Genomic DNA, 15,236 nt, shown 5'->3' with positions numbered 1-15,236 from the left:
CCTCTAGCATCAGCATTTCCCAGCTCAATGTCAGTGCCTTTATGCTGACCATTTTCACATGCTCTGTGTTCATATTACAATGTTTGCTACAAAGCTCTACATTTATAAAAGTGCCGGCAAAATCAGAAGAAGCAGGGGACATCCTCTTCCTTTTCTAAAGGAAACCTCAGTGGCCCTTTTCCTTTTGGCACTAGCAATCACACAAGAGGAAAGATTTTATGGTTAGAGACAAATTATAAATATCCCTGCCATCTTGCTCCATAAGCCAAACTATGGATAATATCAAACATACGTAAACCCAACCCTGTCCTGAACACCAGGTACTTCAGACTGCCTGACTATGACAGCCACCCAACTCAGCTGCAAGTAACTGGTGCTGGAGGGAAGTGTTAAAAAATCTGTATTTTATAAATAATTATTTTATTGAAATAGTTAGATTGATTACAATGAGTTATCCTTAAAATCCAGTATTCTTCCCATTTCAGTCTCATGAGAACAGTCTATCAAGAGGCAAGGCATGGCAAACAGAAGGTACCTTTTTCAGCAGTTATAACGATATTCTACCAAAGCCTACAGACACCTTGTGCACAGTATGGCTCAATATTCCAATAAATATATTCACCGAATACAAATAATCACATTATATTTAATCAGTTCTTCAACAAGAAAAACCGTTTACTGATTTCACTGCCAGTCAGTTTTCCTGCTCTCACCCTGATGAAGATGTTACTGGAACTCAGACTGGCTAGCTTAACATGCTGACCAAGACCTAAGTTAATCAAGTAACCTACTGCTTCAAAACATGCTCTCAAAAATCCAGAAAATTCTATGTGGATGCTGGCTCAAAATGAATTGCCATTTATTATGGGCTTGGGGATGTTGACTGACTTTTCCTCCCTCTTATGGTGCAAAACTCTCATCCTGACAACTGCAAGCTCACAAGTAGACAATTCTTTACATTTATCTACTTGACTTGTCGACATCACTTCAATTTTGCACTAGGAGTCACACAAACATGCTGTCAGTGTTTAAATAGCAACTCTTATGTCTGCTAGGCGTTGGGACCAAAAGCAAGCTTTTTATCTGGAACCAGACTATTTCCAATAGATTGCTTCTGCTGGTAGCAGAAAGGCAGCAGATGAAAATAGCTAATCCTGACGTTTCCCAGCCCCTGCCATACTGATGGAGAGGCATTTGTCACACCTCTCCTGACCCCAGCACTCGTAGCTCTTCTCCCTTTAAAATATTTCACAAGAGCTAAGACAGCAGAGGCTCTTAGCCTTCAAGGTTTCTTTTCTGTTCATAACCAAGCAAGCAAGATACAACTCCACAGCAGTTGCTAAAGTTATTCTGAAAGTTTTTGCTGTTTAGTTACTATGCTTGAAAGAAGGATGTACCAGCCAGAGAGCAGCCACAGCCTCACCACACAGACATACTGACTGATCAATTACTCTGAATCTGAAGGTAAGCAAAGTACAGTAAGTTAAAACTAATGATTTTAAGACTAGGAGTAACGTCTGCAAGAAAGACAGTGCTGTTCAGAACTTTTCTACAGTTAAAAGATTTATTTAAAATCAACTTTCATATATAACACTTCTACTTTACTTTCAATGTACTTTACAATTCTAGTTATTTTCTTAACTAGCTACATAGTTTTCCTTTGTAAATACATTTCTATGAATAATTGTTTGCATTAATCTTGTCAGGATTTTTTGTTTGTTAACTTACAAGTAGGGTTAATGGCAGCGTGGAAGGTATTTTGCCTTATTCTGTTACACTTACTTCACCCACAAATTCATACGTACTGGAAAATAATATTATCAAGGCTTGCCTTTTTTTTTTTTTTTTAAATAGAAGAGCAAAAAAACCCCACATACCCACACACAAAATAAACAACTAGCTTGTGCTTCAGCAAAAAACAAATCATTTTTGAAAGACTGCTTTTTTCAGTAAAGCTGTGTTATTAAGAAGTAACCTGATAATGCTTTGACCATAACACAATCTTCCATAACGTTTGTCAGGTTTGAAGTCTACAGAACTTATCCTCTAAATGTGAGACTGGAGATATTTGGCCTGAAGGGACAAAAACTTGGGAGCAGAGAAGGCCATTTGTTAAATACACAGCTTTAGTTCTTCAAGCTGTAAACTCATCTGTACATTAAGCATTTGTATAGCCACAGTTCAGTCAGGAAAATATACATCTAGTTTATATACCTGCTAATGTACTTACAGAATCAGCACATCGGCACTTTTAATTCCAATGTTCCACTTTCTGCTTTTAACAAAACTAAAATGCATTAACAGTAGCAAATTTTCTTTTAAAAATAGTGTCTAGATTGTAGTAAACTCTCTCAAAATTAGGGAAGTCACACTAGCAGACTCATTTTCAAAATTAGGTTATTTTAAATGACATATTGGAAGCAATTTGCATAAACTTAAAAAAATGCAGTCATATAAGTTCAGTCAAGTCTGCCCAGCTTGAAAAGTTCTAAAGAACATAGAGGCAGTCCTCTCAAGCACACACATTCAGAAAACAAGCACTGAAATCACCTCAAAAACATATGCAAGGTACTCAGCTCTGAGAAAGAAATAAGCACTGTTTTTCTTTTTTTTTCCTATTTAAAAATGTCAGTGGAAGTAATATTGTGCACCTAGGTTCAAGCCAGCTGTACTAATATAATTTCTGAAGACATCTTTAAACAAATCTGTCTTTACCATTATAAAAATAGGGGGTGTAAGTGCGGCAAAGGAGGGAAAGGGCTGTGTTAAAAGAGCAAAGTCATTTGCTGGCCTCTGGTCCCCTGCAGCTCAGCAGCCAGCTGAAAGAGCCCACTAACTGCAGCTGAGTTAAGGCATGCAGCTTGGCAGAATCAATTTCAAGTTGGACCATTACCTTTACTGGACAGGCAAGAGTAGATAAGATCATTTTTACGCCAGCCAAAAATGCCACAAATACCACAGCAAACCATATAAGAATGCCTCACGATGACAAGTAGCAGGTAGTAAGTTGTTGGAAGTGCTCAAGTTTGGTTAGCACACAAAACTATTAGTGATTCTTGTAATGGGAATTACTGGTATGCCTCAAACATTCCTTATTTTTAAATGAGAACAAGAAGTTTCTCACATTCCTTTGTTTAACCCACATGAAAGATATTTGCCATTCTTGATGCTCATTTATTCCCCCTACATAGTTTTTAAATATTAAAACAGATATCAAGATTTGCTTTTAAATAGTACTTTTACAATAAGTGTTTTTTGTTGATGGCTACTGAACAAAACAAGCGAACAAAACAACTTGACAGAAAACCAAGCAAAATGAAACAATCTAATGTAAGCTCTGTCACTCTAGAAAACAAATTCTAAAACTCAGTGGGAACTTAAAACACTTAAATTGAAGAATTTGCATTAGAGAGCAAAGCTAATTATTAGAAAGACAGACAAACTACTTTTACAGGGACCCCTTAGCAAAAGACTGGCGAATATGACAATACAGTACAAACTTCAATGGGATAATTTCCACCCAAGGCAGATCCCAAAAGCAAACGTTCTGGAGCATCATGCCCTGGCCCGGCAAGCAGGGATAACGGGGAGATCCTCCACCCCACAGAGTCCACTGGAAGATGGGGAGAGCCTGCAGAAAGCATTGACCCACACAGGTCTGATTTCAAAATGATAGCTTAAGAAATTACAGTAATACTGGCTTACATATTCAGGCATAATTATGAAACTTTCATGTTTCAGAATCACTTGGTATACTGTTGTTAATTCTGCTCTTCAAGTTCAGAAGGTAATTAAATCAAGATGTTTCAGAGATGGTATCTTAAGCTTTACCTAGGAAATACCAGTTCTGCCCTTCCTATTTCCCAAGGCTGTGTGCTTACATAATTGCAGTTTTATTAACTACATTACTCCCTTATGCCACATGGCAAACAAATACAAACTGCCTATTACATTAGATGGATTACTCACCTATATTCTGCAACAAAGTTCTAAACTTTAGCCGGGTGTCACATGTTGTTACGGACTTCCCTGAGAGAAGTTTCCATCACCTTCCCCATCCTTTATGCCTTCTCTCAACCACCCTACCCATTTTTCGAAAGATTCATCTCACAGGCAAGTTGGCCACATCCTGCTTAGCATTAGGTGGCCTTTTCTTTTTTGATAATATTGCTTATAAACACTGTTCCTGTTAGATGACAGTTCTGCCCAAGTGAGTGACAGAAGGCAGGCAAGGCAACCCTATGCAACAGAGGTACTTTGAGAAATATCCAAGTTTTGAGAGATGTATTAGTTGTTACCTTGATTAAATTTCAAACTTTGTCTTCGAAGCCAGTCCATTTTAAAACACAGATTCTAACTCCTTAGACTGCGTCAACAATCTCTGCATTTTAGGGTAGACATTGGGGAGAGAATAGCAAATTTCAAAATAAATATAAATTCCTTTTAAAAAACTGGACATCCTAAAAACAGATGAAAGAGGTTTAGAAACTATATTAGAACGTCTACTTGTAAAATTCCCCATTGGCAGTATTCAATAAGAGATCTAATACTTACCCTGTGTAGTCACCCTTACTGTACTATTTACACGGTACCTCTTTATTTAATGCTTTGCTTTTTAAACTAGCATCAAATCTGTCATTCACCTATGTGAATAAAGTAGTCTGTAAACAGCGGAACTAGTGAAAACACGTTTCATTTCAATCACACTTCAGATTGGTTTTCTGCCAGACTAATGGATTTCCCATTCTGTGCTGCGTAAAATAAAGACCACTTTGTATTTCCTTCCACACCTGCCTATAAACTGTTAAAAGAACTGATACCGCAGACTTCACAGCAAGGCTGACCACTGGCAACAGGCACCGAAAAGCCCCTTCCTATGGGAACTATTTCAGGGGTACAGCCCTGTTTTGTGCCCAGCTCCCAGCCAGAATCATATGGGCATTATCGTGGTCCACATACACTGATCCAGTCACCAGCGATGGCTGAACAGGGAAGCCCCAGTGTGCAGTCCCACAGCATCACTGCCGACGGGTCTGGTCCTCAGGCAGCTGCAGGATAAGTCACAGCAGCTCACTGACCCAACTGAAAGCTTAGTCTTTTGAGAAAAAAAGTTATTTTTCAGTCAACTCAGACCTGAAAGGCTGAATGGGCTTGTGAAAAGGAAACATTCAGACACACAAACTGGGATGCTGCAGGCAGGGAGAAAGGTGGGAGTAGCAGCCCTGTCATAGATCCCTTTAAGCTGATAGTGAAATCATGTAGGGAGGACACAGGATCATCACGTCCCGTCCTGCATACTCATAGACAATCATGTACTAGATCCGTAGTCAAGAAGTTCATACACTGCACCTCAGCAAGTTATCACTCTGTCCATCACAAGCCACAAGGGACACTCTACAACACGAGAACTGAAGCCACAAAAATTACACTGTGCTACCATAAGGCAGGAAATGATCTGGCATCACCAATATCTTAAATATCTTAAATGCATCACCTGGGGTTGCAGTGGTGCACGTGAAAGTGACCCTAGGGACTAATGTCCCACATCACACAGAGAGACACATCAAGTCCAAACAGTCCCTGCAATCATAGTCTGGAAGGAAGTTTCTTTACAAGTCTGTGCCCAGTTATCAGTTTAACTCAAGTATGAGAAAGACTCTGGGCAGGCCCTTGAAAAGATTCCTAGTTTCACTTGGGAAGTGAACACCATGGACATCAGTGTATCTTCCTCAGTTTTCTCTCCCCGTATTCCCAATGTTTCAGAGAAAGGCAAAAACATAAGCAGAGGGAAAAGCTCCTATAATTTTAAGTTGTTATCAGTGCTCCCTTGCCTTTACCAAAAACTCTTTACTTGAGCATTTGCATGTCAGCCATCGGGCAGCCGGCTAGTCTCACCTGCCTACTCCTCTGCTGCAGTGAGTGGCTCCTGCACCCAGCTCAGGACAGAAGCTCTTCTCGTTGGTCCCCCAGTGCACGACTTGCACTTGGCTGCTTTACGGTTGATTCCGGCTCAGTGACGCCAGCTCTCAAAGTCACCCAGCCCTGCCTACATGGCGAGCCCTGTGGCACATATCGCATGACAACTTTCACCTAGAAGTCAAAATAAGGTTCACCTATGATGTAATTATTTTTATTAATGCAATCTCACTTCCATTAGATAATGATCTATCATTACCCTTATTAAAGGCCTTTGGCAAAGTATTGATTTAGTAATTGGGCCATATGAGACTCAGGTTAATGTCCTCCTTACCCAAACAACAGATTCTCCTTTTTTCTCCTTACTTATTGTGTAACTAGAAAGCTTTCTGCAGTATTTCAATTTTTATTTCAAGACAAGATCAACTAAGCTTTGGGTCACTTTAAACAGGCTTTCACAAAACGAGAACCAGGGGCTAGACAGCAGTATCACAATCTAGTATTTTCCGACGTGCCACACAATAATGCTAACTCATACACCCAGTGCTCCCCGCTCATTCCTCTACAAGCCAACACCTTCGTAGTATGCTGAGCTTTTACCAATTCTGGTTTTTCTTCTCTACAGTAGGGACAGCTCTGATAAATATATGTAAGAATTATTTACAGCTGTGGTGTTTCTAAAGTGCATAGATATCGTTAATGACCAAGGAAACCAGAATATAAAACTCTGTACTGAACTAGAGAGATAAGGAGTGGTATCTACCTGCATCGCAAAGACAGCACAGTCTGGGTTTTTTAACCTGCATAGGAAGTACATTATTTTTAAGACATAATTTATAGGTAAGCTCTAAAAAGGTAGATAGAGTGCAAGTGCTAACTAACTACTTTGAATGAAAGGGATCAAAGATGTCTGATGACATCAAAAGTTTGCATTTTATAAGACTAAAAATGAAGGGGTTTTGTGGACACATTCACAAAATAGGACCAGTAACATTTAATTTCTTCTCATTGTGGTGATGAAGATTGCTTGTTTTGAGTACACACTGTAGTTATTTGAATGCTTTGGTAAGACTCTTCAACCTTCTACCAGACACCCCTTTTAAGGTGAAGCATATGGAATGCAGATGCGAGCATCCTTATATCAGTTATCAATACCTTCCCAATATACCTGACAAAGGGCAGGCCACAAGCGAAACAGACTCAGCTAACGTTGCCAAGATCGGTGATCAGTCTAAAGCTCTTCCTCCTTCTCCTCTGTGATACCATTACCCTAAGTCTCTATCATTCTTGAGCCTCCAGGTAGGATGGCTTAGAATTGACTCTGGTTATGAGTACCATTGCTTGTATCTACCTGCCTGATTAAAGTTACTCATTTCAAAATATGAGAAGGGACATGAGTGAGACCATCCCCTTCCTTCAGCAGCAAGCTGAGTCACTGAGTTGACTCCATCATATCATCTATCCTCATTAACAGTTAAGAGTTAATGCATATGAGTTAACTGCATATGAGAATCTCCCACATCCAGTTAATTACAATAGAAGCAGTTTGCTACCAAGGACCAGTAAAGAACTTTGTTTGCGTTTACCCATCACTTAATAGAACAATGATGTAAATTGCCATTAAATAGTCACAGTGGGGGGCACTCCATGGAAGCTAAACGAAAAGAGAAATGCAGAGCTGGACTTCAGCTTCCAGAGAAGACTCCTTAAAACAAATGGGAACAAGACTTGTTACACAGGTAACATCTTGCTAATCTAGCCAATACCAATGGAAAAAAAGCAGACAAGCCTTCTTATTTCCAAAGACATCTTGTAACAAAGTAATCAATGCAATGTACCTGTAGCTGTTCAGCACTAGAGAAAAATAAATACAGAAAAATTAGACCATAAATTTCCACCTGTCATAGACAAAGACAGGGACAGTGCTGTCTTTTGTAACGTGAAATACAGCAGAAAGGAGTTTCATAGGAAGGGGAGATAAAAAATATAATTACCTTAAGAACACAATATTCACCTTAACAGAGAAGAGGTGAGCAAGTAAAGTGAAAAATATTCATCATTACCAAAGGAAGAAGTATTTTTCTACAGTCACATCTTGCCTATAGCATACACTCAACTCAGCTACTGTCACCACAGTTGCCGTGGCAAAATGACATTGCAAAGTCAATGTCATTTTATGGAACTTTTATTGCACCAGCTGTAATCTTGCTGGGTTCAGAATATTAGTGAGTAGTAACAGTGATAACACCCATGTGGAGTTGCAACATATTACTTTGTTCGCTCTTTAATGCGGCAATTTACAAAAGCTGAACTGCTCCCACACCACTCTCTCATGCTGACGCAGGCTAATTTCCTGTACCATTGTTTCTCACCACCTTGCACTTGCTCACCCTACCCACCCTCTGGGTCCTAGGCCGATATCATTGGCATCAAAATAATGCATTCCTCCTGCTCTGATTTTGGTTGCATTGCATTAGGCAGGCATAAATTTTAAAGGCAGCTGACTTAGAACTGACACCCTCCCTTCCCTCCCCCAATTTTTTTTTAAGCTCCCGTGCAGCATAGTGGACATGCTGTTGAGCACTGTAAACATCAGCAACTGCACCCTCACTAGGAGGCTCTTTCAAAAGAAAGCTGGAACCAGCTGTGCTGGCACCTTCTGCAATGACCCACACACCGCAACCGTGAATTTTGGGAAGTGCGACACAGGCAGCGGCTGCACAGCAAGAGACGATGGCAGAGCTTTAGGGTGACAAAAGCCATTTTAAAGGAAACCTGTGCTAAGTGTTTTTAAACTAAAGTCTCAGAATGCTCCCCCTACCCAAGGAAGTGTGCTGACAGTATCATAAAAAAAGCTGCTGCTCCCAAGTTCAGTCTTGGCACATCAACTACTGTTGTGAATGTGCTTTTTGGAGTGCTCGAGGAAGCTACTACACTGCCACATCCTAAATCTTTCCAGTCCAGAGCTGGTAATTTGTGCAGCTGCAGTTGGAGGTTCCAAATCACTGAGGGATATGCAATGAGATATAAAGGCCTTAGGTTTTTTGGGGTTTTGTTGTTGTTTAAATCAACATTCTTCAGCATGATGAAAGGTCTAGTTAATCACTACAAAACATACTCATGAGTGTCAGGCAACCCACGAAGGTACATTATACCACTGTTTGGAGACTCAGCCCTCTCAGCCAGAACAACTAAACAGAGCCGTAAGAACACGAATAGACTTCTAATTTCTCCTGACACTCCTGTTTTTTCTCCTGCAATGGCAAAGATCTCCACCTAAAAAAAGAGAAATAATGAGTTTATACTTGACCAGAGTTACTGCAGAAGTGAAAGAGGTGAGGTGGAAAAGCCAGATGTTTCCCAGTTAGTGCCTGTTGTACTCTGTACTCGGGAGGAATCACAGAGGGATGGAGAACAGACGGCAAAGAGACATCTGAATGTTAGGGACAGCTGGAGGAAATGACCCTGCAGACTCATCCTGTAGTCAAAGCCACTTGTCAAGGTTGCATTGTGCTTATAATTTGAGTCCAGGGATGAATGCATGGAAATTAGTATATTACAAAACCCCATTTAATTCTGTTTGAAATTTGACTAAGTTTTTGGGTACCACTCAAGCCGTCTTGGATGCTGTTTACACTACTTCATGGTTGATAACTTTCCACAGCACCTTTCCCTTTTGAGGTGACTGCACCCCTTGGAGGGTGACCCAGTTTGACAGAGGTTGGGCATATAGTGTGAACACAAGAATGGGAGCACCTTTATTTTGACTCAGTACTAACGGCAGTTCCAGAAACGCTCTTTTCCACTTGCTGTGCAGGTACCCTTCTAAGGACTATAGAAGTGTTGGACTTCCAAAGGGTTCCCATGAACAGCCCTGGGGGTCAGGACTCAACAGTGTGGAATAGGAACATTCATAGCTGCCTACAAGTATTAGAGACAGGAAACATCCAGTCAAGGTGACTCAGAGCAGTCAAAGGCCTATGGGGACAAAAGAAAAAGGTTGCTACAAGGGCAAAGCAATGCTGCATGCGACAGTATTCAGATGACAACCTAACCTCAAAAGCTTACATGAAAACAAAACTCTCCATCACCTAAAAACATTAACTGGTTTGATCAGCAAAAGTGTCTTACAACATTTTTAAAACCAGATCTTGTTATAAAAATCCAACTTTAAAAATGTATCCGTTTTTTGTTCAAATTCCAAGCAATCAACATGCAGGAGTTTGCATCACACAGAATGCAAAGTAGAGGCTGATATTATGGGCAAAATATATTAATGACATTACACAGCTGTGAAGGTTTACTTCTGCTCCAGATCTAGTTGGCTAGACCTTAGTTCCTTTGCTAAGAGGAATTTTCAAAAGTCTTCATTATTTTACACTTTCAGGAAGTTCAAGAACAGTGTATAAAGCAGCATCATGCAGGGTGTGAGTTTGTAACAGCAGAGCTTTTTAAAATCTCCTTAAAACACCGAATGATAACTTCACAGAACAGAATGAAACACCACATTAACACACAGGTTTAATCACAGGTATGTTGTAATGATTTTCCATCTTCTATCAGTATTTTCCACTACTACAGTAGAATGTAGTTTTTACCATCTTTCCAAGCATTCAGAGACCACCCAGGACCACAAGACATCTCTGCAGTTTAAAATACATCAGCTCAGCCAGACAGTGTGTAGGGATGAACCAGTTATATCTGGCCAAGTCAACTGCACTTATTTTTTTTCCTCTTTCCAATCCTGAAAGATTGCCAAATACAAATAGCGCAAAAAAATGTATCCCATCAACAAAGTGCATTAGGCAATGGATGTGCCACATCAATATAACACAGGAGACAATACTACTTCCAGCGCAGAAGCTTGGCAAGCAGCAGAGTACTCAGCCTAATACTAATGTTCCTGTAAAACACCAGTATACAAGAAACAGACAAGTGTCTAATAGTCTACTCAGCATGCAACAGCAATAAAAGAGAAGAAAACTGGACTGTCTCCAGTACAAAGGAAGATTAGGCTTATATATAACTATGCATTTAAGTTATCAAAAAAAGTCTTAGATAGTGTTTTTCATGTACAGGTTTCAGTGCTTTGCAGAAGACGCCAGTGTGTTTGGTTCACTCTTCGTATGGAGCACTCAGTCACCAGAGAAAAAGGGGCACCTTTTCCGTCAGTTAGCACAGCAAAGCTGTTAACAAAACCAAAGTGTTGGCTGCCAGTTCAATATTCCAGTTACTATGCAAAACTACCAGGCCACCCACCACTTTCTGAACCTAAAGCAACACCACAGCCCTCATCACTCCAGCAGGTTTCTAAGCACAGTGGTTTGTCTCCACTCTTCTACCTCGCTTCAGGATGATTTTATTGTTCACACTCAAACCAAGGAATTTGCTTTCACCCATACTCACTGTCTTCCATATACATGATATAGCTGCAGGTTCATCCAGCTGACTATATCCAAAAAGCATGATGCTCTCCCACTGACTGGAATCGAGGACTGGACCTCTTCCCACTGCTGTTGTCTCAACAAGTGAGCCAAGGTCATATAATTCCACCATCTGTAAAAGCAGCTCCCTTCCTTATCACAAAAGTCTGTCTTAAGTTTTGTCCGATGGTCCAGCACCTTGAATGAAAGCAACCGATGGCATGCAATCTCACTTCACAAGGATATGTGTAAAGTCTCTACAGGATAAAAGCAAGAACACCAAATTGCACAATTTCCACGGCTCCAGAGGCAATTTTCCATCTCATACTTTTAAACGTAGTTCAAATGGGGTACCTAAGCTGTTCAGTTTTAAAATACAGTAGCAGCCTCATTTCAACAGATTAGGAAAAACTCCAGATCAAACCAGAACTCAGCATGGTCCAGTCCATGTTCAGGAACCTTTTTTCTGCAACTTTCAGATAAGCTTCCCTAATTGATCAAGTGGACCACTTCAGTTTATGAGAAGCAGTTTCAGGATAATCTGAAATTCAGCTGGGGGACTTTTCACCCCATAAGATTTCAAACACTCATTAAAGGACTTGCTGAAGGGAGGCACAGAGAGCTCTAACAGCTCCTATGTTTTGCACTCCCTCCTCCCAACTTTCCCCCTTCTCCAAAATGTAAGAGTCATGTTCATGGGTAGAAGTTAAAATGCGTAAACTTCCTGAATGCCAGAGCTATGCATACAACTATTTATAGCCTTGCCTTACAGTTTTATCACTTCTTCGTGTAAAAACAAATGCAAGCAGACTCCCCTTTAACAACCTAACTTGGTACAGAACAAAAGGTGCCACAGAAACAACGTTGTCAGCACAACAGTAATAATGCAAGTGACCAAAGGAATTAATATCTGTAATAAAGTTTCCGAGGAATACAGCTCACAAGTAGCTTTGTGAAAGGTTTAATTTCAAAGTTGACAGTGAACACCGAGCTTACTCCATTAGCCTCTTGGCTTTTGTACACAGCGTCTTCTACACATCTCAGTCACAACAGACAAGGGTGGACAGGGCACTTGTGCATTACAGTAATTTCATTAAGCTTGTCAGACCCATTCTGTACAGTTAAAGTTTCAAAAGTGAATCTTTTCTTTCAGTACTGAAAAGACAAGCCACAGAACTCTGACTACAGAAGTGATTAAAGAATGTATTTAATCCAGATATTTCAAACTGTACATCTAAACAAACAAAAAAGGGATTGTAGTGGATGATATAAATGCAAATACTGTAAAATACACTGAAGTATTCACCTGCAATATACCTGAATCTAAGTAATTTTCACCTGTACAGGAGAAGGCAACATTACCAGCTACTACTTCTCTGAACAGACTATAGACATTTCCATGCTCCCCATCCCCATCTATTCGTAATGCCACATGGTAAACAAATACCGCAGTATTTACTTAACAGAATAAATGAGCACATCTGACCAATAACTCTGATACTCTTGATGCTTCAGCCAATACCTTTTCATTAAAAACAATACAAAAAACATTTTACCAGAAGAAAACAACTGAAAATATTGGCTGTAAAGTCTTTATAAAAAAATCAGATACATTTGACAAATACTGTCTTTCAAAACTTAACTAAACAGAAACATTTTTTCCCCCCTCCACAAGATCTTTTCTCCTCCAACAGCGACAACATATCTAAACCAAGAAGTTTCTTCTTCCCAGTCACCTTGCACTCTGCTCAGGTACACATCAAAAAACATCAGCTTCAACTACTCGTAACAATTTCCAGGCACTTTACCTTTTAACAGATCAGGCAAAACCCAATTTAAAAAAAAAAAAAAATCTACTTGTCACCTCAAATAACTTTTCTGAAAGAAAGGGCATGGTACCAACATACCCATACTCTAAAAGCGTACAGAGAAGCATTGAATCAGGTTTTTGTGACTTTGTTTTAAGCCATTTCAGGACTGATGATACAATGCAAATTATTTCCAAATCAACAAACTGATCTTTGTGTTTCAGACTCCAGCAAGAGTTGTCCCCTTCTTTTGTTAGAAAACAAAGAATAAAAGGAATAGAGTTACTCTTAGTAAGCTATATTTTTATCTCAGACATACCCATAAATGCAGAATGCTGTCACTGGGATAGGAGCATTCTCTTGAATTCGGGTCCAGGAGATGCCCGTAGAAACTTAGCGACTTTTTGCACTGTACATACTATTCCTTTGTGCAGGATTTTGCAGTGCACCATACAAAGTTACGCTCATATTCACACACATTTGGCGAGGTACTGCTTTTAAAAAAAAAAAAAAAAAAAAAGACTTTGAATAGAGGCTCCAGGCACAGGGCCCAATGTGCAAGGCACCATATCAATATAAAAGATAATCCAAACTACAAAGAATTCACAATACAATTAAACACGCAGGCAGCGTGTAGGAATTCATAAAGCTGCTACAAGCAGCTTCTCTTGAGCATAGCCTGCTCAAGAAGAGCAAGTCTGACTGTTTACAGGGTAAGTTTGCAATTATGAGAGCACTTTTAATGGTAGCAACATCATTTTAATCAGCCTCTCCCCCCATTACTCATACCTGCTTCTATGTCACCCTTGACTTGTGCTGGAACAACCATTTGTCTGTCTGCATGATAAAATAGATTGGGAAACAGATCCAGGGCAGGGGAGACAGCCTCATAGAAAAGGAAAAGGTATTTTTAACCCAGACCAGTTCCTCAGTGATTTTCAGCGCCAGCCTTCACCAAGGGTTATACCAGCAAAACAGAAAGGTGACACAAGGGCAAAAAGCACTCAGGATACAAGAAATGCTGATGAAACTACAACATCAGCCTAAGTTGGTATCATGAGCAGAGTGGAGGTGAGAGTTGGTGTTCACTGCTTTTACCGTGACGAGTAATACAGCCCTGACACAGTTAAGAGGGGCAATCTGAATACCACTGCTCCTGGCAAATAAGATGATTCATAGTTTACTGACACCTATATTTGTCCTCCTTGTGACATCTGTGCCACTCTGCAGGTGGAACCCAGAGCTTGCTTTGAGCTGGGCAGGCTTTACAAGTAGTTTTTAAGAGATTAGTTTTGTGTGCTAGTTCAGGATTTCAAAGTCAAAAATGTTACTGAAATTCAGTTCCTCAGATTCTCATCCAGAACCAAGATAACAACCAAGACACTTAAACCTGTGCTGCTCTAAACTGTGTATTCTTCTCACATTACTCAATTTATGAACTACTTATAGGTCTTTTCTAGTCAACATCTTCAGTGATAAAATGTTTTCTGTAAGCATCAGAAGCAGACAGAACATAAATAGCAAAATACACGCAGAAAAAAAATTAAAAATAAAGATATACTTCAACAGACACATGGAAAGCATTTTACTACATGAATTTAGTAAAAAGAGACAAAACCCAGAAAAAACTATTCAACATTTCCAGTTCAATGGTCAGCATTAAACACTGAAACCAAAGACAGGTAAAGAAAGGAGACACCTGAGTTGCTCTGGTGTTTCCCATCAGCGTAAACTTACATATTTAATTTCAGCTGAAATAATTTTTTACTTTTTGGATTTCAACTAAGTATCAGAAGGATAGAAAAAACTCTTAACTGCTACATCACTTGCAACTTCGCAAAACTTCTTGTAAATTGAACACATGACAACAGCCTACAGAAAATAAAACTATCGCATGACCCTCTAGCTTTCATTTTCTTGCCTTTTAAAGGAACTACATTTAAAAAAGTAAAATCAGGCTTACAAAATGAATTATTTATTTTGTTAATGCTATGTTTTTGTTCTAATCTGGTATTTTCAAGGAGTAAAAGGTTTAATCTTCACCACTTAGGCTGCATTTGCCCTCTAGATGCAGCACTGAACCTGGGTA

The sequence above is a fragment of the Gymnogyps californianus genome, chromosome Z (assembly GCF_018139145.2).
Source record: "Gymnogyps californianus isolate 813 chromosome Z, ASM1813914v2, whole genome shotgun sequence".
Lineage (NCBI taxonomy): Eukaryota > Metazoa > Chordata > Aves > Accipitriformes > Cathartidae > Gymnogyps > Gymnogyps californianus.
The sequence above is the reverse complement of the archived record's forward strand: the minus strand, read 5'-3'. Positions refer to the sequence as shown.